This window comes from Chiloscyllium punctatum, chromosome 33 (genome assembly GCF_047496795.1).
Source record: "Chiloscyllium punctatum isolate Juve2018m chromosome 33, sChiPun1.3, whole genome shotgun sequence".
Classification (NCBI taxonomy): Eukaryota; Metazoa; Chordata; class Chondrichthyes; order Orectolobiformes; family Hemiscylliidae; genus Chiloscyllium; species Chiloscyllium punctatum.
Window position 1 is genome coordinate 71507136 of NC_092771.1, and position 24798 is coordinate 71531933.

At 45.8% G+C, this 24798-nt stretch overlaps 5 non-coding genes across 5 annotated transcripts; all 5 read right to left on the reverse strand.

Annotated features, from left to right (window-relative positions):
* Window positions 1-4321: 4321 nt before the first annotated feature.
* On the reverse strand, window positions 4322-4403 carry trnal-cag (transfer RNA leucine (anticodon CAG)). The gene has a single exon. It is a non-coding gene; the product is annotated as a tRNA-Leu (tRNA).
* A 3314-nt stretch (window positions 4404-7717) lies between these two features.
* On the reverse strand, window positions 7718-7799 carry trnal-cag (transfer RNA leucine (anticodon CAG)). Its single transcript has one exon. It is a non-coding gene; the product is annotated as a tRNA-Leu (tRNA).
* A 3315-nt stretch (window positions 7800-11114) lies between these two features.
* trnal-cag (transfer RNA leucine (anticodon CAG)) lies at window positions 11115-11196 on the reverse strand. Its single transcript has one exon. It is a non-coding gene; the product is annotated as a tRNA-Leu (tRNA).
* Window positions 11197-14511: 3315 nt separating this feature from the next.
* trnal-cag (transfer RNA leucine (anticodon CAG)) lies at window positions 14512-14593 on the reverse strand. Its single transcript has one exon. It is a non-coding gene; the product is annotated as a tRNA-Leu (tRNA).
* Window positions 14594-21283: 6690 nt separating this feature from the next.
* On the reverse strand, window positions 21284-21365 carry trnal-cag (transfer RNA leucine (anticodon CAG)). The gene has a single exon. It is a non-coding gene; the product is annotated as a tRNA-Leu (tRNA).
* Between the last annotated feature and the right edge of the window lie 3433 nt (window positions 21366-24798).

Here is a 24798-nt window from a genome sequence, read left to right on the forward strand (position 1 = left end):
GAAAGCTATTATTGTGAAACACTGCAGAAACGAACGACTTCCTTACTGTTGCTCCGACTGACCATACTCCGTGAAATTTTCCCAGACCCTCAGTTGAGGATTTTTGCTGCTGGAAGTTACCTCAGAAACCCTGTTAACTCGTAATGTACTGAGCGAATCGCAAAACAGTAAGCATTTAACACGGAACACAAACAAAACTGGCATGCCGAATGCATTTTCAGACACAGAGATGCATGAATGCTAAATGTGAGACAGTCCGAGGGCATGAGTCATAAAGTAATCTCACAACTAACAACAGGGCAATTCCAAACTACTCTTTCAAACATACTGCAGCCTTAGTGCACCAACACTTCCCAGACAATGCCGAAAAGAGAGAAAGAAAGAACATAATAAGAACGGGCCATAAAAAGTGAATTTCACCAATCACAGTCTCGATTAGATTCCCTTTCCCTTCCGATGTCTCCAGGACGGAAATATAGGAAATGGGAGAAATTCAATAACATATGACATCGAAATTCATTGGATCGATTTTCCAATTGGCCATAAAACCAAATAACGACGAGTCGAGTCACCACATTACGAGTTAACGGGGTTTCTGAGGTAACTTCCAGCAGCAAAAATCCTCAACTGAGGGTCTGGGAAAATTTCACGGAGTATGGTCAGTCGGAGCAAACGTAAGGAAGTCGTTCGTTTCTGCAGTGTTTCATCACAACAGCGATGGAATAATAGTCTCCATTCGGTTCCAGTGAACGCACAAATTGCCTGGAACAGCAGAGCTGTTTGCGATTTTCTGCGTGGCACTAACCCACACCACAGTTAATTCCCCGGGAAGGAAACCCATTTTACTTTTGTTTTCAACATCAATACAGTGGGGACCGAAACAGCATTTTAACAAGCTGCAGCATTGGAGTTAAACAGCAGAAATGGCAGTGGCGGGATTCGAACGCGCGCCCCTTTCAAGACTGGAATCTGGATCCAGCGCCTTAGACCGCTCGGCCACACTACCAGCCGGCAGCCCAGACCGTTTTCTTGCAGTTCCAATTGTGCCCCTGCATAACAACAGATGCAAAGTCACATGAAAAGGGTTCCATGATCCCTCTCCGACTCGCACAGCTTCTGGGATGTGCCCGGCTGCAATGTCAATTTCGCAGCAGATAATGATAGCCCATCAATCCAGACAAAAATCAATGGTAAGCTGAGTCTATCTTCTCAGACTCTTTTCAGCTACAAATGTATCTGTGAGTGCGTGACAATATATGTTTGCTTATGATTTGGTCAAATAACCATGAGCTGCTTGACATTACTGCAATTTCGATTCTTGCTTTGCTAAATGATTTCATCCCATTGCTCGAAACAGGACGACTTTCACGTTTACACGGAACACGAAACACACCGGACTACAGGGAAAATGCACAAAGCTGAGCAGGCCGTGTTCCAAATCATACCGTGCAGCATTTATTCAGTCACTGTGTCTGTTTTGCAGAATAAGGGTCCCAAAGAAAGTTCTCTACCCTAAAACCGGAGGTCGCATCACATTACGAGAACGACAGATCACATTGTGAGGATGCTCTGACCTCGGAGCCAGTTCGAGATGACACTTTCCGTGCCTTTTACCTTAACCGTGCAATTTGCTGCAGAGATGTTCACTCCTGGACATGAGCCTCGTGGATACCAACTGAGTCGGAAACCTGTGTGGGAATCGACGAGAAGCGACTCAAACAATTTTGCTAACTCCCATGGTGCTCATTAGAAATGGAGTTTCTGTTCAACCTCAATCTAAAAGGCAGTTTCTGAACCTAGTAACAGAACTCAAAAGGTAATTACCTCACCCCAGCCCCACTCCGGAAGAGGTGCTAACTGCCCTTGATTGCTTTTTGTTCACGAAATGAAGAGCTCTCACGCCTGAGTCACCTTCACGTCTCTGTTTGCTGAGTGAATCACAAAGAAGGAGCTTCACCAGAGCTGCAATTGCCACACTTCTCCACACACCCTCCCCGTTTACATTTTCCTGCTCGTCAGTGATTTAAAGAAAATTAAATGGATGCGATGTCATTCTGTAGCCTCTCTGTCGATTCCTCCGTTTGAGTTCCAACATGGCTTAGATCTCGGGGCGCACCTTAATACTAGCGACGCTATGACAGCACAGGTCCGGAGGTTCCTCTGAAAGTGTATGTTTTTTTTTCATTGCTGTTGCTGATTGAATGAGCCACAAACGTGCAAACCGCTCCAAAACATGATTCGGGACCTCTGGTGCCAACTCTCGCGCGTTGAATAACGACAGACAGCTTCCAAATGAGGCCTTTCAGAGACGACTTTGGGGTACGGTTGACAGTCAGACAAGTTCAGGAATTCGTGGTGCGCTGTGACACCAGCGCATCAGCTTCTTCCCTGCCTTTGAACCGGGCCGCCTGCGCAAGGAATGCAAATGCGGTACTGCTTTTCGTGGAAGGATTGGAACGCGGCAACGACACTCTCAAACAGAATGGCATATGATCAGAACCAGGTTGGAGAAAAACTTTATAATTCTTTGCACAGTAATTAAATGGAGTTGCCTTACATTTCACTCCGAGAGCAGATTCGAAGGCAGGTTTGCAGATGGGAAAGCAAGCAAGGAAGCTGTGTTCTTGTGCATGTGAAAGGCTGCAGTTGAAGAACAAAGCAGTTTCTGCCCAGTTTCGAACGCGAAGGCGGCTGCACTACGGACACTAGCCGAGGCTGCCGTACTGCAGCTTAATGGCATCCACCACTGAAAGTTGAAGCCATTCTACGTTTCACCTTTCTGTTTCCAAAAAATTGTTATTGTCCAGCGTAATTAACATCTTGAAAACGTAAAAAAAACCACGTGAAATTGATGACAAAATATAGACAAGGAAGTCGTCAATGTTTGGACCGTAGGGCGATGTGGAATAAGCTTGGACGACTTTCCCCGCAGCATATCGGCTGCAACATGATCTTTTGGAAGGGTTGTAAACTGAGTATTTATGTGTTTTACCCAAGTTGGGGTGAGTTGAAAACTCGAGAGCATAGGTTTAAGGTGAGTGGGCTGAAATTGACAAAGGACCTGAGGCACATTTCCCACACAGAAGGTTGTGCGTGTTTGGAATGAGCTAACAGAGGAAGTGGAGGAGGCTTTTACACTCAGAAAATTGCAAAGGTAATCGGATGAGTCTCTGGATAGGATGGTTTTAGCGGGATTCGGGCCAAATGCTGGGGAACGGGTCTTGTTTAATTTTGGCTATGTGGTGAGCATGGACGAGATACACCGAAGTATCTGATTCCACGCGGTGTACCCCAATAACGTCGTGTTGCTTACACCGGCTTTAAAGGATTACTTTTTAGCAGAGCTTGCCGTCGCAGTCTGTGGCACAATCGTTTAATCTGTTCGACTGCTCACGGGAAAGCTATTATTGTGAAACACTGCAGAAACGAACGACTTCCTTACTGTTGCTCCGACTGACCATACTCCGTGAAATTTTCCCAGACCCTCAGTTGAGGATTTTTGCTGCTGGAAGTTACCTCAGAAACCCTGTTAACTCGTAATGTACTGAGCGAATCGCAAAACAGTAAGCATTTAACACGGAACACAAACAAAACTGGCATGCCGAATGCATTTTCAGACACAGAGATGCATGAATGCTAAATGTGAGACAGTCCGAGGGCATGAGTCATAAAGTAATCTCACAACTAACAACAGGGCAATTCCAAACTACTCTTTCAAACATACTGCAGCCTTAGTGCACCAACACTTCCCAGACAATGCCGAAAAGAGAGAAAGAAAGAACATAATAAGAACGGGCCATAAAAAGTGAATTTCACCAATCACAGTCTCGATTAGATTCCCTTTCCCTTCCGATGTCTCCAGGACGGAAATATAGGAAATGGGAGAAATTCAATAACATATGACATCGAAATTCATTGGATCGATTTTCCAATTGGCCATAAAACCAAATAACGACGAGTCGAGTCACCACATTACGAGTTAACGGGGTTTCTGAGGTAACTTCCAGCAGCAAAAATCCTCAACTGAGGGTCTGGGAAAATTTCACGGAGTATGGTCAGTCGGAGCAAACGTAAGGAAGTCGTTCGTTTCTGCAGTGTTTCATCACAACAGCGATGGAATAATAGTCTCCATTCGGTTCCAGTGAACGCACAAATTGCCTGGAACAGCAGAGCTGTTTGCGATTTTCTGCGTGGCACTAACCCACACCACAGTTAATTCCCCGGGAAGGAAACCCATTTTACTTTTGTTTTCAACATCAATACAGTGGGGACCGAAACAGCATTTTAACAAGCTGCAGCATTGGAGTTAAAGCTGCAGAAATGGCAGTGGCGGGATTCGAACCCGCGCCCCTTTCAAGACTGGAATCTGGATCCAGCGCCTTAGACCACTCGGCCACACTACCAGCCGGCAGCCCAGACCGTTTTCTTGCAGTTCCAATTGTGCCCCTGCATAACAACAGATGCAAAGTCACATGAAAAGGGTTCCATGATCCCTCTCCGACTCGCACAGCTTCTGGGATGTGCCCGGCTGCAATGTCAATTTCGCAGCAGATAATGATAGCCCATCAATCCAGACAAAAATCAATGGTAAGCTGAGTCTATCTTCTCAGACTCTTTTCAGCTACAAATGTATCTGTGAGTGCGTGACAATATATGTTTGCTTATGATTTGGTCAAATAACCATGAGCTGCTTGACATTACTGCAATTTCGATTCTTGCTTTGCTAAATGATTTCATCCCATTGCTCGAAACAGGACGACTTTCACGTTTACACGGAACACGAAACACACCGGACTACAGGGAAAATGCACAAAGCTGAGCAGGCCGTGTTCCAAATCATACCGTGCAGCATTTATTCAGTCACTGTGTCTGTTTTGCAGAATAAGGGTCCCAAAGAAAGTTCTCTACCCTAAAACCGGAGGTCGCATCACATTACGAGAACGACAGATCACATTGTGAGGATGCTCTGACCTCGGAGCCAGTTCGAGATGACACTTTCCGTGCCTTTTACCTTAACCGTGCAATTTGCTGCAGAGATGTTCACTCCTGGACATGAGCCTCGTGGATACCAACTGAGTCGGAAACCTGTGTGGGAATCGACGAGAAGCGACTCAAACAATTTTGCTAACTCCCATGGTGCTCATTAGAAATGGAGTTTCTGTTCAACCTCAATCTAAAAGGCAGTTTCTGAACCTAGTAACAGAACTCAAAAGGTAATTACCTCACCCCAGCCCCACTCCGGAAGAGGTGCTAACTGCCCTTGATTGCTTTTTGTTCACGAAATGAAGAGCTCTCACGCCTGAGTCACCTTCACGTCTCTGTTTGCTGAGTGAATCACAAAGAAGGAGCTTCACCAGAGCTGCAATTGCCACACTTCTCCACACACCCTCCCCGTTTACATTTTCCTGCTCGTCAGTGATTTAAAGAAAATTAAATGGATGCGATGTCATTCTGTAGCCTCTCTGTCGATTCCTCCGTTTGAGTTCCAACATGGCTTAGATCTCGGGGCGCACCTTAATACTAGCGACGCTATGACAGCACAGGTCCGGAGGTTCCTCTGAAAGTGTATGTTTTTTTTTCATTGCTGTTGCTGATTGAATGAGCCACTAACGTGCAAACCGCTCCAAAACATGATTCAGGACCTCTGGTGCCAACTCTCGCGCGTTGAATAACGACAGACAGCTTCCAAATGAGGCCTTTCAGAGACGACTTTGGGGTACGGTTGACAGTCAGACAAGTTCAGGAATTCGTGGTGCGCTGTGACACCAGCGCATCAGCTTCTTCCCTGCCTTTGAACCGGGCCGCCTGCGCAAGGAATGCAAATGCGGTACTGCTTTTCGTGGAAGGATTAGAACGCGGCAACTACACTCTCAAACAGAATGACATATGATCAGAACCAGGTTGGAGAAAAACTTTATAATTCTTTGCACAGTAATTAAATGGAGTTGCCTTACATTTCACTCCGAGAGCAGATTCGAAGGCAGGTTTGCAGATGGGAAAGCAAGCAAGGAAGCTGTGTTCTTGTGCATGTGAAAGGCTGCAGTTGAAGAACAAAGCAGTTTCTGCCCAATTTCGAACGCGAAGGCGGCTGCACTACGGACACTAGCCGAGGCTGCCGTACTGCAGCTTAATGGCATCCACCACTGAAAGTTGAAGCCATTCTACGTTTCACCTTTCTGTTTCCAAAAAATTGTTATTGTCCAGCGTAATTAACATCTTGAAAACGTAAAAAAAACCACGTGAAATTGATGACAAAATATAGACAAGGAAGTCGTCAATGTTTGGACCGTAGGGCGAGGTGGAATAAGCTGGGACGACTTTCCCCGCAGCATATCGGCTGCAACATGATCTTTTGGAAGGGTTGTAAACTGAGTATTTATGTGTTTTACCCAAGTTGGGGTGAGTTGAAAACTCGAGAGCATAGGTTTAAGGTGAGTTGGCTGAAATTGACAAAGGACCTGAGGCACATTTCCCACACAGAAGGTTGTGCGTGTTTGGAATGAGCTAACAGAGGAAGTGGAGGAGGCTTTTACACTCAGAAAATTGCAAAGGTAATCGGATGAGTCTCTGGATAGGATGGTTTTAGCGGGATTCGGGCCAAATGCTGGGGAACGGGTCTTGTTTAATTTTGGCTATGTGGTGAGCATGGACGAGATACACCGAAGTATCTGATTCCACGCGGTGTACCCCAATAACGTCGTGTTGCTTACACCGGCTTTAAAGGATTACTTTTTAGCAGAGCTTGCCGTCGCAGTCTGTGGCACAATCGTTTAATCTGTTCGACTGCTCACGGGAAAGCTATTATTGTGAAACACTGCAGAAACGAACGACTTCCTTACTGTTGCTCCGACTGACCATACTCCGTGAAATTTTCCCAGACCCTCAGTTGAGGATTTTTGCTGCTGGAAGTTACCTCAGAAACCCTGTTAACTCGTAATGTACTGAGCGAATCGCAAAACAGTAAGCATTTAACACGGAACACAAACAAAACTGGCATGCCGAATGCATTTTCAGACACAGAGATGCATGAATGCTAAATGTGAGACAGTCCGAGGGCATGAGTCATAAAGTAATCTCACAACTAACAACAGGGCAATTCCAAACTACTCTTTCAAACATACTGCAGCCTTAGTGCACCAACACTTCCCAGACAATGCCGAAAAGAGAGAAAGAAAGAACATAATAAGAACGGGCCATAAAAAGTGAATTTCACCAATCACAGTCTCGATTAGATTACCTTTCCCTTCCGATGTCTCCAGGACGGAAATATAGGAAATGGGAGAAATTCAATAACATATGACATCGAAATTCATTGGATCGATTTTCCAATTGGCCATAAAACCAAATAACGACGAGTCGAGTCACCACATTACGAGTTAACGGGGTTTCTGAGGTAACTTCCAGCAGCAAAAATCCTCAACTGAGGGTCTGGGAAAATTTCACGGAGTATGGTCAGTCGGAGCAAACGTAAGGAAGTCGTTCGTTTCTGCAGTGTTTCATCACAACAGCGATGGAATAATAGTCTCCATTCGGTTCCAGTGAACGCACAAATTGCCTGGAACAGCAGAGCTGTTTGCGATTTTCTGCGTGGCACTAACCCACACCACAGTTAATTCCCCGGGAAGGAAACCCATTTTACTTTTGTTTTCAACATCAATACAGTGGGGACCGAAACAGCATTTTAACAAGCTGCAGCATTGGAGTTAAACAGCAGAAATGGCAGTGGCGGGATTCGAACCCGCGCCCCTTTCAAGACTGGAATCTGGATCCAGCGCCTTAGTCCGCTCGGCCACACTACCAGCCGGCAGCCCAAACCGTTTTCTTGCAGTTCCAATTGTGCCCCTGCATAACAACAGATGCAAAGTCACAAGAAAAGGGTTCCATGATCCCTCTCCGACTCGCACAGCTTCTGGGATGTGCCCGGCTGCAATGTCAATTTCGCAGCAGATAATGATAGCCCATCAATCCAGACAAAAATCAATGGTAAGCTGAGTCTATCTTCTCAGACTCTTTTCAGCTACAAATGTATCTGTGAGTGCGTGACAATATATGTTTGCTTATGATTTGGTCAAATAACCATGAGCTGCTTGACATTACTGCAATTTCGATTCTTGCTTTGCTAAATGATTTCATCCCATTGCTCGAAACAGGACGACTTTCACGTTTACACGGAACACGAAACACACCGGACTACAGGGAAAATGCACAAAGCTGAGCAGGCCGTGTTCCAAATCATACCGTGCAGCATTTATTCAGTCACTGTGTCTGTTTTGCAGAATAAGGGTCCCAAAGAAAGTTCTCTACCCTAAAACCGGAGGTCGCATCACATTACGAGAACGACAGATCACATTGTGAGGATGCTCTGACCTCGGAGCCAGTTCGAGATGACACTTTCCGTGCCTTTTACCTTAACCGTGCAATTTGCTGCAGAGATGTTCACTCCTGGACATGAGCCTCGTGGATACCAACTGAGTCGGAAACCTGTGTGGGAATCGACGAGAAGCGACTCAAACAATTTTGCTAACTCCCATGGTGCTCATTAGAAATGGAGTTTCTGTTCAACCTCAATCTAAAAGGCAGTTTCTGAACCTAGTAACAGAACTCAAAAGGTAATTACCTCACCCCAGCCCCACTCCGGAAGAGGTGCTAACTGCCCTTGATTGCTTTTTGTTCACGAAATGAAGAGCTCTCACGCCTGAGTCACCTTCACGTCTCTGTTTGCTGAGTGAATCACAAAGAAGGAGCTTCACCAGAGCTGCAATTGCCACACTTCTCCACACACCCTCCCCGTTTACATTTTCCTGCTCGTCAGTGATTTAAAGAAAATTAAATGGATGCGATGTCATTCTGTAGCCTCTCTGTCGATTCCTCCGTTTGAGTTCCAACATGGCTTAGATCTCGGGGCGCACCTTAATACTAGCGACGCTATGACAGCACAGGTCCGGAGGTTCCTCTGAAAGTGTATGTTTTTTTTTCATTGCTGTTGCTGATTGAATGAGCCACAAACGTGCAAACCGCTCCAAAACATGATTCGGGACCTCTGGTGCCAACTCTCGCGCGTTGAATAACGACAGACAGCTTCCAAATGAGGCCTTTCAGAGACGACTTTGGGGTACGGTTGACAGTCAGACAAGTTCAGGAATTCGTGGTGCGCTGTGACACCAGCGCATCAGCTTCTTCCCTGCCTTTGAACCGGGCCGCCTGCGCAAGGAATGCAAATGCGGTACTGCTTTTCGTGGAAGGATTGGAACGCGGCAACGACACTCTCAAACAGAATGGCATATGATCAGAACCAGGTTGGAGAAAAACTTTATAATTCTTTGCACAGTAATTAAATGGAGTTGCCTTACATTTCACTCCGAGAGCAGATTCGAAGGCAGGTTTGCAGATGGGAAAGCAAGCAAGGAAGCTGTGTTCTTGTGCATGTGAAAGGCTGCAGTTGAAGAACAAAGCAGTTTCTGCCCAGTTTCGAACGCGAAGGCGGCTGCACTACGGACACTAGCCGAGGCTGCCGTACTGCAGCTTAATGGCATCCACCACTGAAAGTTGAAGCCATTCTACGTTTCACCTTTCTGTTTCCAAAAAATTGTTATTGTCCAGCGTAATTAACATCTTGAAAACGTAAAAAAAACCACGTGAAATTGATGACAAAATATAGACAAGGAAGTCGTCAATGTTTGGACCGTAGGGCGATGTGGAATAAGCTTGGACGACTTTCCCCGCAGCATATCGGCTGCAACATGATCTTTTGGAAGGGTTGTAAACTGAGTATTTATGTGTTTTACCCAAGTTGGGGTGAGTTGAAAACTCGAGAGCATAGGTTTAAGGTGAGTGGGCTGAAATTGACAAAGGACCTGAGGCACATTTCCCACACAGAAGGTTGTGCGTGTTTGGAATGAGCTAACAGAGGAAGTGGAGGAGGCTTTTACACTCAGAAAATTGCAAAGGTAATCGGATGAGTCTCTGGATAGGATGGTTTTAGCGGGATTCGGGCCAAATGCTGGGGAACGGGTCTTGTTTAATTTTGGCTATGTGGTGAGCATGGACGAGATACACCGAAGTATCTGATTCCACGCGGTGTACCCCAATAACGTCGTGTTGCTTACACCGGCTTTAAAGGATTACTTTTTAGCAGAGCTTGCCGTCGCAGTCTGTGGCACAATCGTTTAATCTGTTCGACTGCTCACGGGAAAGCTATTATTGTGAAACACTGCAGAAACGAACGACTTCCTTACTGTTGCTCCGACTGACCATACTCCGTGAAATTTTCCCAGACCCTCAGTTGAGGATTTTTGCTGCTGGAAGTTACCTCAGAAACCCTGTTAACTCGTAATGTACTGAGCGAATCGCAAAACAGTAAGCATTTAACACGGAACACAAACAAAACTGGCATGCCGAATGCATTTTCAGACACAGAGATGCATGAATGCTAAATGTGAGACAGTCCGAGGGCATGAGTCATAAAGTAATCTCACAACTAACAACAGGGCAATTCCAAACTACTCTTTCAAACATACTGCAGCCTTAGTGCACCAACACTTCCCAGACAATGCCGAAAAGAGAGAAAGAAAGAACATAATAAGAACGGGCCATAAAAAGTGAATTTCACCAATCACAGTCTCGATTAGATTCCCTTTCCCTTCCGATGTCTCCAGGACGGAAATATAGGAAATGGGAGAAATTCAATAACATATGACATCGAAATTCATTGGATCGATTTTCCAATTGGCCATAAAACCAAATAACGACGAGTCGAGTCACCACATTACGAGTTAACGGGGTTTCTGAGGTAACTTCCAGCAGCAAAAATCCTCAACTGAGGGTCTGGGAAAATTTCACGGAGTATGGTCAGTCGGAGCAAACGTAAGGAAGTCGTTCGTTTCTGCAGTGTTTCATCACAACAGCGATGGAATAATAGTCTCCATTCGGTTCCAGTGAACGCACAAATTGCCTGGAACAGCAGAGCTGTTTGCGATTTTCTGCGTGGCACTAACCCACACCACAGTTAATTCCCCGGGAAGGAAACCCATTTTACTTTTGTTTTCAACATCAATACAGTGGGGACCGAAACAGCATTTTAACAAGCTGCAGCATTGGAGTTAAAGCTGCAGAAATGGCAGTGGCGGGATTCGAACCCGCGCCCCTTTCAAGACTGGAATCTGGATCCAGCGCCTTAGACCGCTCGGCCACACTACCAGCCGGCAGCCCAAACCGTTTTCTTGCAGTTCCAATTGTGCCCCTGCATAACAACAGATGCAAAGTCACAAGAAAAGGGTTCCATGATCCCTCTCCGACTCGCACAGCTTCTGGGATGTGCCCGGCTGCAATGTCAATTTCGCAGCAGATAATGATAGCCCATCAATCCAGACAAAAATCAATGGTAAGCTGAGTCTATCTTCTCAGACTCTTTTCAGCTACAAATGTATCTGTGAGTGCGTGACAATATATGTTTGCTTATGATTTGGTCAAATAACCATGAGCTGCTTGACATTACTGCAATTTCGATTCTTGCTTTGCTAAATGATTTCATCCCATTGCTCGAAACAGGACGACTTTCACGTTTACACGGAACACGAAACACACCGGACTACAGGGAAAATGCACAAAGCTGAGCAGGCCGTGTTCCAAATCATACCGTGCAGCATTTATTCAGTCACTGTGTCTGTTTTGCAGAATAAGGGTCCCAAAGAAAGTTCTCTACCCTAAAACCGGAGGTCGCATCACATTACGAGAACGACAGATCACATTGTGAGGATGCTCTGACCTCGGAGCCAGTTCGAGATGACACTTTCCGTGCCTTTTACCTTAACCGTGCAATTTGCTGCAGAGATGTTCACTCCTGGACATGAGCCTCGTGGATACCAACTGAGTCGGAAACCTGTGTGGGAATCGACGAGAAGCGACTCAAACAATTTTGCTAACTCCCATGGTGCTCATTAGAAATGGAGTTTCTGTTCAACCTCAATCTAAAAGGCAGTTTCTGAACCTAGTAACAGAACTCAAAAGGTAATTACCTCACCCCAGCCCCACTCCGGAAGAGGTGCTAACTGCCCTTGATTGCTTTTTGTTCACGAAATGAAGAGCTCTCACGCCTGAGTCACCTTCACGTCTCTGTTTGCTGAGTGAATCACAAAGAAGGAGCTTCACCAGAGCTGCAATTGCCACACTTCTCCACACACCCTCCCCGTTTACATTTTCCTGCTCGTCAGTGATTTAAAGAAAATTAAATGGATGCGATGTCATTCTGTAGCCTCTCTGTCGATTCCTCCGTTTGAGTTCCAACATGGCTTAGATCTCGGGGCGCACCTTAATACTAGCGACGCTATGACAGCACAGGTCCGGAGGTTCCTCTGAAAGTGTATGTTTTTTTTTCATTGCTGTTGCTGATTGAATGAGCCACAAACGTGCAAACCGCTCCAAAACATGATTCGGGACCTCTGGTGCCAACTCTCGCGCGTTGAATAACGACAGACAGCTTCCAAATGAGGCCTTTCAGAGACGACTTTGGGGTACGGTTGACAGTCAGACAAGTTCAGGAATTCGTGGTGCGCTGTGACACCAGCGCATCAGCTTCTTCCCTGCCTTTGAACCGGGCCGCCTGCGCAAGGAATGCAAATGCGGTACTGCTTTTCGTGGAAGGATTGGAACGCGGCAACGACACTCTCAAACAGAATGGCATATGATCAGAACCAGGTTGGAGAAAAACTTTATAATTCTTTGCACAGTAATTAAATGGAGTTGCCTTACATTTCACTCCGAGAGCAGATTCGAAGGCAGGTTTGCAGATGGGAAAGCAAGCAAGGAAGCTGTGTTCTTGTGCATGTGAAAGGCTGCAGTTGAAGAACAAAGCAGTTTCTGCCCAGTTTCGAACGCGAAGGCGGCTGCACTACGGACACTAGCCGAGGCTGCCGTACTGCAGCTTAATGGCATCCACCACTGAAAGTTGAAGCCATTCTACGTTTCACCTTTCTGTTTCCAAAAAATTGTTATTGTCCAGCGTAATTAACATCTTGAAAACGTAAAAAAAACCACGTGAAATTGATGACAAAATATAGACAAGGAAGTCGTCAATGTTTGGACCGTAGGGCGATGTGGAATAAGCTTGGACGACTTTCCCCGCAGCATATCGGCTGCAACATGATCTTTTGGAAGGGTTGTAAACTGAGTATTTATGTGTTTTACCCAAGTTGGGGTGAGTTGAAAACTCGAGAGCATAGGTTTAAGGTGAGTGGGCTGAAATTGACAAAGGACCTGAGGCACATTTCCCACACAGAAGGTTGTGCGTGTTTGGAATGAGCTAACAGAGGAAGTGGAGGAGGCTTTTACACTCAGAAAATTGCAAAGGTAATCGGATGAGTCTCTGGATAGGATGGTTTTAGCGGGATTCGGGCCAAATGCTGGGGAACGGGTCTTGTTTAATTTTGGCTATGTGGTGAGCATGGACGAGATACACCGAAGTATCTGATTCCACGCGGTGTACCCCAATAACGTCGTGTTGCTTACACCGGCTTTAAAGGATTACTTTTTAGCAGAGCTTGCCGTCGCAGTCTGTGGCACAATCGTTTAATCTGTTCGACTGCTCACGGGAAAGCTATTATTGTGAAACACTGCAGAAACGAACGACTTCCTTACTGTTGCTCCGACTGACCATACTCCGTGAAATTTTCCCAGACCCTCAGTTGAGGATTTTTGCTGCTGGAAGTTACCTCAGAAACCCTGTTAACTCGTAATGTACTGAGCGAATCGCAAAACAGTAAGCATTTAACACGGAACACAAACAAAACTGGCATGCCGAATGCATTTTCAGACACAGAGATGCATGAATGCTAAATGTGAGACAGTCCGAGGGCATGAGTCATAAAGTAATCTCACAACTAACAACAGGGCAATTCCAAACTACTCTTTCAAACATACTGCAGCCTTAGTGCACCAACACTTCCCAGACAATGCCGAAAAGAGAGAAAGAAAGAACATAATAAGAACGGGCCATAAAAAGTGAATTTCACCAATCACAGTCTCGATTAGATTCCCTTTCCCTTCCGATGTCTCCAGGACGGAAATATAGGAAATGGGAGAAATTCAATAACATATGACATCGAAATTCATTGGATCGATTTTCCAATTGGCCATAAAACCAAATAACGACGAGTCGAGTCACCACATTACGAGTTAACGGGGTTTCTGAGGTAACTTCCAGCAGCAAAAATCCTCAACTGAGGGTCTGGGAAAATTTCACGGAGTATGGTCAGTCGGAGCAAACGTAAGGAAGTCGTTCGTTTCTGCAGTGTTTCATCACAACAGCGATGGAATAATAGTCTCCATTCGGTTCCAGTGAACGCACAAATTGCCTGGAACAGCAGAGCTGTTTGCGATTTTCTGCGTGGCACTAACCCACACCACAGTTAATTCCCCGGGAAGGAAACCCATTTTACTTTTGTTTTCAACATCAATACAGTGGGGACCGAAACAGCATTTTAACAAGCTGCAGCATTGGAGTTAAAGCTGCAGAAATGGCAGTGGCGGGATTCGAACCCGCGCCCCTTTCAAGACTGGAATCTGGATCCAGCGCCTTAGACCGCTCGGCCACACTACCAGCCGGCAGCCCAGACCGTTTTCTTGCAGTTCCAATTGTGCCCCTGCATAACAACAGATGCAAAGTCACATGAAAAGGGTTCCATGATCCCTCTCCGACTCGCACAGCTTCTGGGATGTGCCCGGCTGCAATGTCAATTTCGCAGCAGATAATGATAGCCCATCAATCCAGACAAAAATCAATGGTAAGCTGAGTCTATCTTCTCAGACTCTTTTCAGCTACAAATGTATCTGTGAGTGCGTGACAATATATGTTTGCTTATGATTTGGTCAAATAACCATGAGCTGCTTGACATTACTGCAATTTCGATTCTTGCTTTGCTAAATGATTTCATCCCATTGCTCGAAACAGGACGACTTTCACGTTTACACGGAACACGAAACACACCGGACTACAGGGAAAATGCACAAAGCTGAGCAGGCCGTGTTCCAAATCATACCGTGCAGCATTTATTCAGTCACTGTGTCTGTTTTGCAGAATAAGGGTCCCAAAGAAAGTTCTCTACCCTAAAACCGGAGGTCGCATCACATTACGAGAACGACAGATCACATTGTGAGGATGCTCTGACCTCGGAGCCAGTTCGAGATGACACTTTCCGTGCCTTTTACCTTAACCGTGCAATTTGCTGCAGAGATGTTCACTCCTGGACATGAGCCTCGTGGATACCAACTGAGTCGGAAACCTGTGTGGGAATCGACGAGAAGCGACTCAAACAATTTTGCTAACTCCCATGGTGCTCATTAGAAATGGAGTTTCTGTTCAACCTCAATCTAAAAGGCAGTTTCTGAACCTAGTAACAGAACTCAAAAGGTAATTACCTCACCCCAGCCCCACTCCGGAAGAGGTGCTAACTGCCCTTGATTGCTTTTTGTTCACGAAATGAAGAGCTCTCACGCCTGAGTCACCTTCACGTCTCTGTTTGCTGAGTGAATCACAAAGAAGGAGCTTCACCAGAGCTGCAATTGCCACACTTCTCCACACACCCTCCCCGTTTACATTTTCCTGCTCGTCAGTGATTTAAAGAAAATTAAATGGATGCGATGTCATTCTGTAGCCTCTCTGTCGATTCCTCCGTTTGAGTTCCAACATGGCTTAGATCTCGGGGCGCACCTTAATACTAGCGACGCTATGACAGCACAGGTCCGGAGGTTCCTCTGAAAGTGTATGTTTTTTTTTCATTGCTGTTGCTGATTGAATGAGCCACTAACGTGCAAACCGCTCCAAAACATGATTCAGGACCTCTGGTGCCAACTCTCGCGCGTTGAATAACGACAGACAGCTTCCAAATGAGGCCTTTCAGAGACGACTTTGGGGTACGGTTGACAGTCAGACAAGTTCAGGAATTCGTGGTGCGCTGTGACACCAGCGCATCAGCTTCTTCCCTGCCTTTGAACCGGGCCGCCTGCGCAAGGAATGCAAATGCGGTACTGCTTTTCGTGGAAGGATTAGAACGCGGCAACTACACTCTCAAACAGAATGACATATGATCAGAACCAGGTTGGAGAAAAACTTTATAATTCTTTGCACAGTAATTAAATGGAGTTGCCTTACATTTCACTCCGAGAGCAGATTCGAAGGCAGGTTTGCAGATGGGAAAGCAAGCAAGGAAGCTGTGTTCTTGTGCATGTGAAAGGCTGCAGTTGAAGAACAAAGCAGTTTCTGCCCAATTTCGAACGCGAAGGCGGCTGCACTACGGACACTAGCCGAGGCTGCCGTACTGCAGCTTAATGGCATCCACCACTGAAAGTTGAAGCCATTCTACGTTTCACCTTTCTGTTTCCAAAAAATTGTTATTGTCCAGCGTAATTAACATCTTGAAAACGTAAAAAAAACCACGTGAAATTGATGACAAAATATAGACAAGGAAGTCGTCAATGTTTGGACCGTAGGGCGAGGTGGAATAAGCTGGGACGACTTTCCCCGCAGCATATCGGCTGCAACATGATCTTTTGGAAGGGTTGTAAACTGAGTATTTATGTGTTTTACCCAAGTTGGGGTGAGTTGAAAACTCGAGAGCATAGGTTTAAGGTGAGTTGGCTGAAATTGACAAAGGACCTGAGGCACATTTCCCACACAGAAGGTTGTGCGTGTTTGGAATGAGCTAACAGAGGAAGTGGAGGAGGCTTTTACACTCAGAAAATTGCAAAGGTAATCGGATGAGTCTCTGGATAGGATGGTTTTAGCGGGATTCGGGCCAAATGCTGGGGAACGGGTCTTGTTTAATTTTGGCTATGTGGTGAGCATGGACGAGATACACCGAAGTATCTGATTCCACGCGGTGTACCCCAATAACGTCGTGTTGCTTACACCGGCTTTAAAGGATTACTTTTTAGCAGAGCTTGCCGTCGCAGTCTGTGGCACAATCGTTTAATCTGTTCGACTGCTCACGGGAAAGCTATTATTGTGAAACACTGCAGAAACGAACGACTTCCTTACTGTTGCTCCGACTGACCATACTCCGTGAAATTTTCCCAGACCCTCAGTTGAGGATTTTTGCTGCTGGAAGTTACCTCAGAAACCCTGTTAACTCGTAATGTACTGAGCGAATCGCAAAACAGTAAGCATTTAACACGGAACACAAACAAAACTGGCATGCCGAATGCATTTTCAGACACAGAGATGCATGAATGCTAAATGTGAGACAGTCCGAGGGCATGAGTCATAAAGTAATCTCACAACTAACAACAGGGCAATTCCAAACTACTCTTTCAAACATACTGCAGCCTTAGTGCACCAACACTTCCCAGACAATGCCGAAAAGAGAGAAAGAAAGAACATAATAAGAACGGGCCATAAAAAGTGAATTTCACCAATCACAGTCTCGATTAGATTACCTTTCCCTTCCGATGTCTCCAGGACGGAAATATAGGAAATGGGAGAAATTCAATAACATATGACATCGAAATTCATTGGATCGATTTTCCAATTGGCCATAAAACCAAATAACGACGAGTCGAGTCACCACATTACGAGTTAACGGGGTTTCTGAGGTAACTTCCAGCAGCAAAAATCCTCAACTGAGGGTCTGGGAAAATTTCACGGAGTATGGTCAGTCGGAGCAAACGTAAGGAAGTCGTTCGTTTCTGCAGTGTTTCATCACAACAGCGATGGAATAATAGTCTCCATTCGGTTCCAGTGAACGCACAAATTGCCTGGAACAGCAGAGCTGTTTGCGATTTTCTGCGTGGCACTAACCCACACCACAGTTAATTCCCCGGGAAGGAAACCCATTTTACTTTTGTTTTCAACATCAATACAGTGGGGACCGAAACAGCATTTTAACAAGCTGCAGCATTGGAGTTAAACAATTCGAACCCGCGCCCCTTTCAAGACTGGAATCTGGATCCAGCGCCTTAGTCCGCTCGGCCACACTACCAGCCGGCAGCCCAGACCGTTTTCTTGCAGTTCCAATTGTGCCCCTGCATAACAACAGATGCAAAGTCACAAGAAAAGGGTTCCATGATCCCTCTCCGACTCGCACAGCTTCTGGGATGTGCCCGGCTGCAATGTCAATTTCGCAGCAGATAATGATAGCCCATCAATCCAGACAAAAATCAATGGTAAGCTGAGTCTATCTTCTCAGACTCTTTTCAGCTACAAATGTATCTGTGAGTGCGTGACAATATATGTTTGCTTATGATTTGGTCAAATAACCATGAGCTGCTTGACATTACTGCAATTTCGATTCTTGCTTTGCTAAATGATTTCATCCCATTGCTCGAAACAGGACGACTTTCACGTTTACACGGAACACGAAACACACCGGACTACAGGGAAAATGCACAAAGCTGAGCAGGCCGTGTTCCAAATCATACCGTGCAGCATTTATTCAGTCACTGTGTCTGTTTTGCAGAATAAGGGTCCCAAAGAAAGTTCTCTACCCTAAAACCGGAGGTCGCATCACATTACGAGAACGACAGATCACATTGTGAGGATGCTCTGACCTCGGAGCCAGTTCGAGATGACACTTTCCGTGCCTTTTACCTTAACCGTGCAATTTGCTGCAGAGATGTTCACTCCTGGACATGAGCCTCGTGGATACCAACTGAGTCGGAAACCTGTGTGGGAATCGACGAGAAGCGACTCAAACAATTTTGCTAACTCCCATGGTGCTCATTAGAAATGGAGTTTCTGTTCAACCTCAATCTAAAAGGCAGTTTCTGAACCTAGTAACAGAACTCAAAAGGTAATTACCTCACCCCAGCCCCACTCCGGAAGAGGTGCTAACTGCCCTTGATTGCTTTTTGTTCACGAAATGAAGAGCTCTCACGCCTGAGTCACCTTCACGTCTCTGTTTGCTGAGTGAATCACAAAGAAGGAGCTTCACCAGAGCTGCAATTGCCACACTTCTCCACACACCCTCCCCGTTTACATTTTCCTGCTCGTCAGTGATTTAAAGAAAATTAAATGGATGCGATGTCATTCTGTAGCCTCTCTGTCGATTCCTCCGTTTGAGTTCCAACATGGCTTAGATCTCGGGGCGCACCTTAATACTAGCGACGCTATGACAGCACAGGTCCGGAGGTTCCTCTGAAAGTGTATGTTTTTTTTTCATTGCTGTTGCTGATTGAATGAGCCACAAACGTGCAAACCGCTCCAAAACATGATTCAGGACCTCTGGTGCCAACTCTCGCGCGTTGAATAACGACAGACAGCTTCCAAATGAGGCCTTTCAGAGACGACTTTGGGGTACGGTTGACAGTCAGACAAGTTCAGGAATTCGTGGTGCGCTGTGACACCAGCGCATCAGCTTCTTCCCTGCCTTTGAACCGGGCCGCCTGCGCAAGGAATGCAAATGCGGTACTGCTTTTCGTGGAAGGATTGGAACGCGGCAACGACACTCTCAAACAGAATGGCATATGATCAGAACCAGGTTGGAGAAAAACTTTATAATTCTTTGCACAGTAATTAAATGGAGTTGCCTTACATTTCACTCCGAGAGCAGATTCGAAGGCAGGTTTGCAGATGGGAAAGCAAGCAAGGAAGCTGTGTTCTTGTGCATGTGAAAGGCTGCAGTTGAAGAACAAAGCAGTTTCTGCCCAGTTTCGAACGCGAAGGCGGCTGCACTACGGACACTAGCCGAGGCTGCCGTACTGCAGCTTAATGGCATCCACCACTGAAAGTTGAAGCCATTCTACGTTTCACCTTTCTGTTTCCAAAAAATTGTTATTGTCCAGCGTAATTAACATCTTGAAAACGTAAAAAAAACCACGTGAAATTGATGACAAAATATAGACAAGGAAGTCGTCAATGTTTGGACCGTAGGGCGAGGTGGAATAAGCTTGGACGACTTTCCCCGCAGCATATCGGCTGCAACATGATCTTTTGGAAGGGTTGTAAACTGAGTATTTATGTGTTTTACCCAAGTTGGGGTGAGTTGAAAACTCGAGAGCATAGGTTTAAGGTGAGTGGGCTGAAATTGACAAAGGACCTGAGGCACATTTCCCACACAGAAGGTTGTGCGTGTTTGGAATGAGCTAACAGAGGAAGTGGAGGAGGCTTTTACACTCAGAAAATTGCAAAGGTAATCGGATGAGTCTCTGGATAGGATGGTTTTAGCGGGATTCGGGCCAAATGCTGGGGAACGGGTCTTGTTTAATTTTGGCTATGTGGTGAGCATGGACGAGATACACCGAAGTATCTGATTCCACGCGGTGTACCCCAATAACGTCGTGTTGCTTACACCGGCTTTAAAGGATTACTTTTTAGCAGAGCTTGCCGTCGCAGTCTGTGGCACAATCGTTTAATCTGTTCGACTGCTCACGGGAAAGCTATTATTGTGAAACACTGCAGAAACGAACGACTTCCTTACTGTTGCTCCGACTGACCATACTCCGTGAAATTTTCCCAGACCCTCAGTTGAGGATTTTTGCTGCTGGAAGTTACCTCAGAAACCCTGTTAACTCGTAATGTACTGAGCGAATCGCAAAACAGTAAGCATTTAACACGGAACACAAACAAAACTGGCATGCCGAATGCATTTTCAGACACAGAGATGCATGAATGCTAAATGTGAGACAGTCCGAGGGCATGAGTCATAAAGTAATCTCACAACTAACAACAGGGCAATTCCAAACTACTCTTTCAAACATACTGCAGCCTTAGTGCACCAACACTTCCCAGACAATGCCGAAAAGAGAGAAAGAAAGAACATAATAAGAACGGGCCATAAAAAGTGAATTTCACCAATCAAAGTCTCGATTAGATTCCCTTTCCCTTCCGATGTCTCCTAAACGGAAATATAGGAAATGGGAGAAATTCAATAACATATGACATCGAAATTCATTGGATCGATTTTCCAATTGGCCATAAAACCAAATAACGACGAGTCGAGTCACCACATTACCAGTTAACGGGGTTTCTGAGGTAACTTCCAGCAGCAAAAATCCTCAACTGAGGGTCTGGGAAAATTTCACGGAGTATGGTCAGTCGGAGCAAACGTAAGGAAGTCGTTCGTTTCTGCAGTGTTTCATCACAACAGCGATGGAATAATAGTCTCCATTCGGTTCCAGTGAACGCACAAATTGCCTGGAACAGCAGAGCTGTTTGCGATTTTCTGCGTGGCACTAACCCACACCACAGTTAATTCCCCGGGAAGGAAACCCATTTTACTTTTGTTTTCAACATCAATACAGTGGGGACCGAAACAGCATTTTAACAAGCTGCAGCATTGGAGTTAAACAGCAGAAATGGCAGTGGCGTGATTCGAACCCGCGCCCCTTTCAAGACTGGAATCTGGATCCAGCGCCTTAGACCGCTCGGCCACACTACCAGCCGGCAGCCCAGACCGTTTTCTTGCAGTTCCAATTGTGCCCCTGCATAACAACAGATGCAAAGTCACATGAAAAGGGTTCCATGATCCCTCTCCGACTCGCACAGCTTCTGGGATGTGCCCGGCTACAATGTCAATTTCGCAGCAGATAATGATAGCCCATCAATCCAGACAAAAATCAATGGGAAGCTGAGTCTATCTTCTCAGACTCTTTTCAGCTACAAATGTATCTGTGAGTGCGTGACAATATATGTTCGCTTATGATTTGGTCAAATAACCATGAGCTGCTTGACATTACTGCAATTTAGATTCTTGCTTTGCTAAATGATTTCATCCCATTGCTCGAAACAGGACGACTTTCACGTTTACACGGAACACGAAACACAGCGGACTACAGGGAAAATGCAAAAAAGCTGAGCAGGCCGTGTTCCAAATCATACCGTGCAGCATTTATTCAGTCACTGTGTCTGTTTTGCAGAATAAGGGTCCCAAAGAAAGTTCTCTACCCTAAAACCGGAGTTCGCATCACATTACGAGAACGACAGATCACATTGTGAGGATGCTCTGACCTCGGAGCCAGTTCGAGATGACACTTTCCGTGCCTTTTACCTTAACCGTGCAATTTGCTGCAGAGATGTTCACTCCTGGACATGAGCCTCGTGGATACCAACTGAGTCGGAAACCTGTGTGGGAATCGACGAGAAGCGACTCAAACAATTTTTCTAACTCCCATGGTGCTCATTAGAAATGGAGTTTCTGTTCAACCTCAATCTAAAAGGCAGTTTCTGAACCTAGTAACAGAACTCAAAAGGTAATTACCTCACCCCAGCCCCACTCCGGAAGAGGTGCTAACTGCCCTTGATTGCTTTTTGTTTACGATGTGAAGAGCTCTCACGCCTGAGTCACCTTCACGTCTCTGTTTGCTGAGTGAATCACAAAGAAGGAGCTTCACCAGAGCTGCAATTGCCACACTTCTCCACACACCCTCCCCGTTTACATTTTCCTGCTCGTCAGTGATTTAAAGAAAATTAAATGGATGCGATGTCATTCTGTAGCCTCTCTGTCGATTTCTTGTTTGAGTTCCAACATGGCTTAGATCTCGGGGCGCACCTTAATACTAGCGACGCTATGACAGCACAGGTCCGGAGGTTCCTCTGAAAGTGTATGTTTTTTTTTCATTGCTGTTGCTGATTGAATGAGCCACTAACGTGCAAACCGCTCCAAAACATGATTCAGGACCTCTGGTGCCAACTCTCGCGCGTTGAATAACGACAGACAGCTTCCAAATGAGGCCTTTCAGAGACGACTTTGGGGTACGGTTGACAGTCAGACAAGTTCAGGAATTCGTGGTGCGCTGTGACACCAGCGCATCAGCTTCTTCCCTGCCTTTGAACCGGGCCGCATGCGCAAGGAATGCAAATGCGGTACTGCTTTTCGTGGAAGGATTAGAACGCGGCAACTACACTCTCAAACAGAATGACATATGATCAGAACCAGGTTGGAGAAAAACTTTATAATTCTTTGCACAGTAATTAAATGGAGTTGCCTTACATTTCACTCCGAGAGCAGATTCGAAGGCAGGTTTGCAGATGGGAAAGCAAGCAAGGAAGCTGTGTTCTTGTGCATGTGAAAGGCTGCAGTTGAAGAACAAAGCCGTTTCTGCCCAGTTTCGAACGCGAAGACGGCTACACTACGGACACTAGCCGAGGCTGCCGTACTGCAGCTTAATGGCATCCACCACTGAAAGTTGAAGCCATTCTACGTTTCACCTTTCTGTTTCCAAAAAATTGTTATTTTCCAGCGTAATTAACATCTTGAAAACGTAAAGAAAATCCACGTGAAATTGATGACAAAATATAGACAAGGAAGTCGTCAATGTTTGGACCGTAGGGCGAGGTGGAATAAGCTGGGACGACTTTCCCCGCAGCATATCGGCTGCAACATGATCTTTTGGAAGGGTTGTAAACTGAGTATTTATGTGTTTTACCCAAGTTGGGGTGAGTTGAAAACTCGAGAGCATAGGTTTAAGGTGAGTGGGCAGTTCCAATTGTGCCCATGCATAACAACAGATGCAAAGTCACATGAAAAGGGTTCCATGATCCCTCTCCGACTCGCACAGCTTCTGGGATGTGCCCGGCTACAATGTCAATTTCGCAGCAGATAATGATAGCCCATCAATCCAGACAAAAATCAATGGGAAGCTGAGTCTATCTTCTCAGACTCTTTTCAGCTACAAATGTATCTGTGAGTGCGTGACAATATATGTTCGCTTATGATTTGGTCAAATAAGCATGAGCTGCTTGACATTACTGCAATTTCGATTCTTGCTTTGCTAAATGATTTCATCCCATTGCTCGAAACTGGACGACTTTCACGTTTACACGGAACACGAAACACACCGGACTACAGGGAAAATGCACAAAGCTGAGCAGGCCGTGTTCCAAATCATACCGTGCAGCATTTATTCAGTCACTGTGTCTGTTTTGCAGAATAAGGGTCCCAAAGAAAGTTCTCTACCCTAAAACCGGAGGTCGCATCACATTACGAGAACGACAGATCACATTGTGAGGATGCTCTGACCTCGGAGCCAGTTCGAGATGACACTTTCCGTGCCTTTTACCTTACGTGCAATTTGCTGCAGAGATGTTCACTCCTGGACATGAGCCTCGTGGATACCAACTGAGTCGGAAACCTGTGTGGGAATCGACGAGAAGCGACTCAAACAATTTTTCTAACTCCCATGGTGCTCATTAGAAATGGAGTTTCTGTTCAACCTCAATCTAAAAGGCAGTTTCTGAACCTAGTAACAGAACTCAAAAGGTAATTACCTCACCCCAGCCCCACTCCGGAAGAGGTGCTAACTGCCCTTGATTGCTTTTTGTTTACGATGTGAAGAGCTCTCACGCCTGAGTCACCTTCACGTCTCTGTTTGCTGAGTGAATCACAAAGAAGGAGCTTCACCAGAGCTGCAATTGCCACACTTCTCCACACACCCTCCCCGTTTACATTTTCCTGCTCGTCAGTGATTTAAAGAAAATTAAATGGATGCGATGTCATTCTGTAGCCTCTCTGTCGATTTCTTGTTTGAGTTCCAACATGGCTTAGATCTCGGGGCGCACCTTAATACTAGCGACGCTATGACAGCACAGGTCCGGAGGTTCCTCTGAAAGTGTATGTTTTTTTTTTCATTGCTGTTGCTGATTGAATGAGCCACTAACGTGCAAACCGCTCCAAAACATGATTCAGGACCTCTGGTGCCAACTCTCGCGCGTTGAATAACGACAGACAGCTTCCAAATGAGGCCTTTCAGAGACGACTTTGGGGTACGGTTGACAGTCAGACAAGTTCAGGAATTCGTGGTGCGCTGTGACACCAGCGCATCAGCTTCTTCCCTGCCTTTGAACCGGGCCGCATGCGCAAGGAATGCAAATGC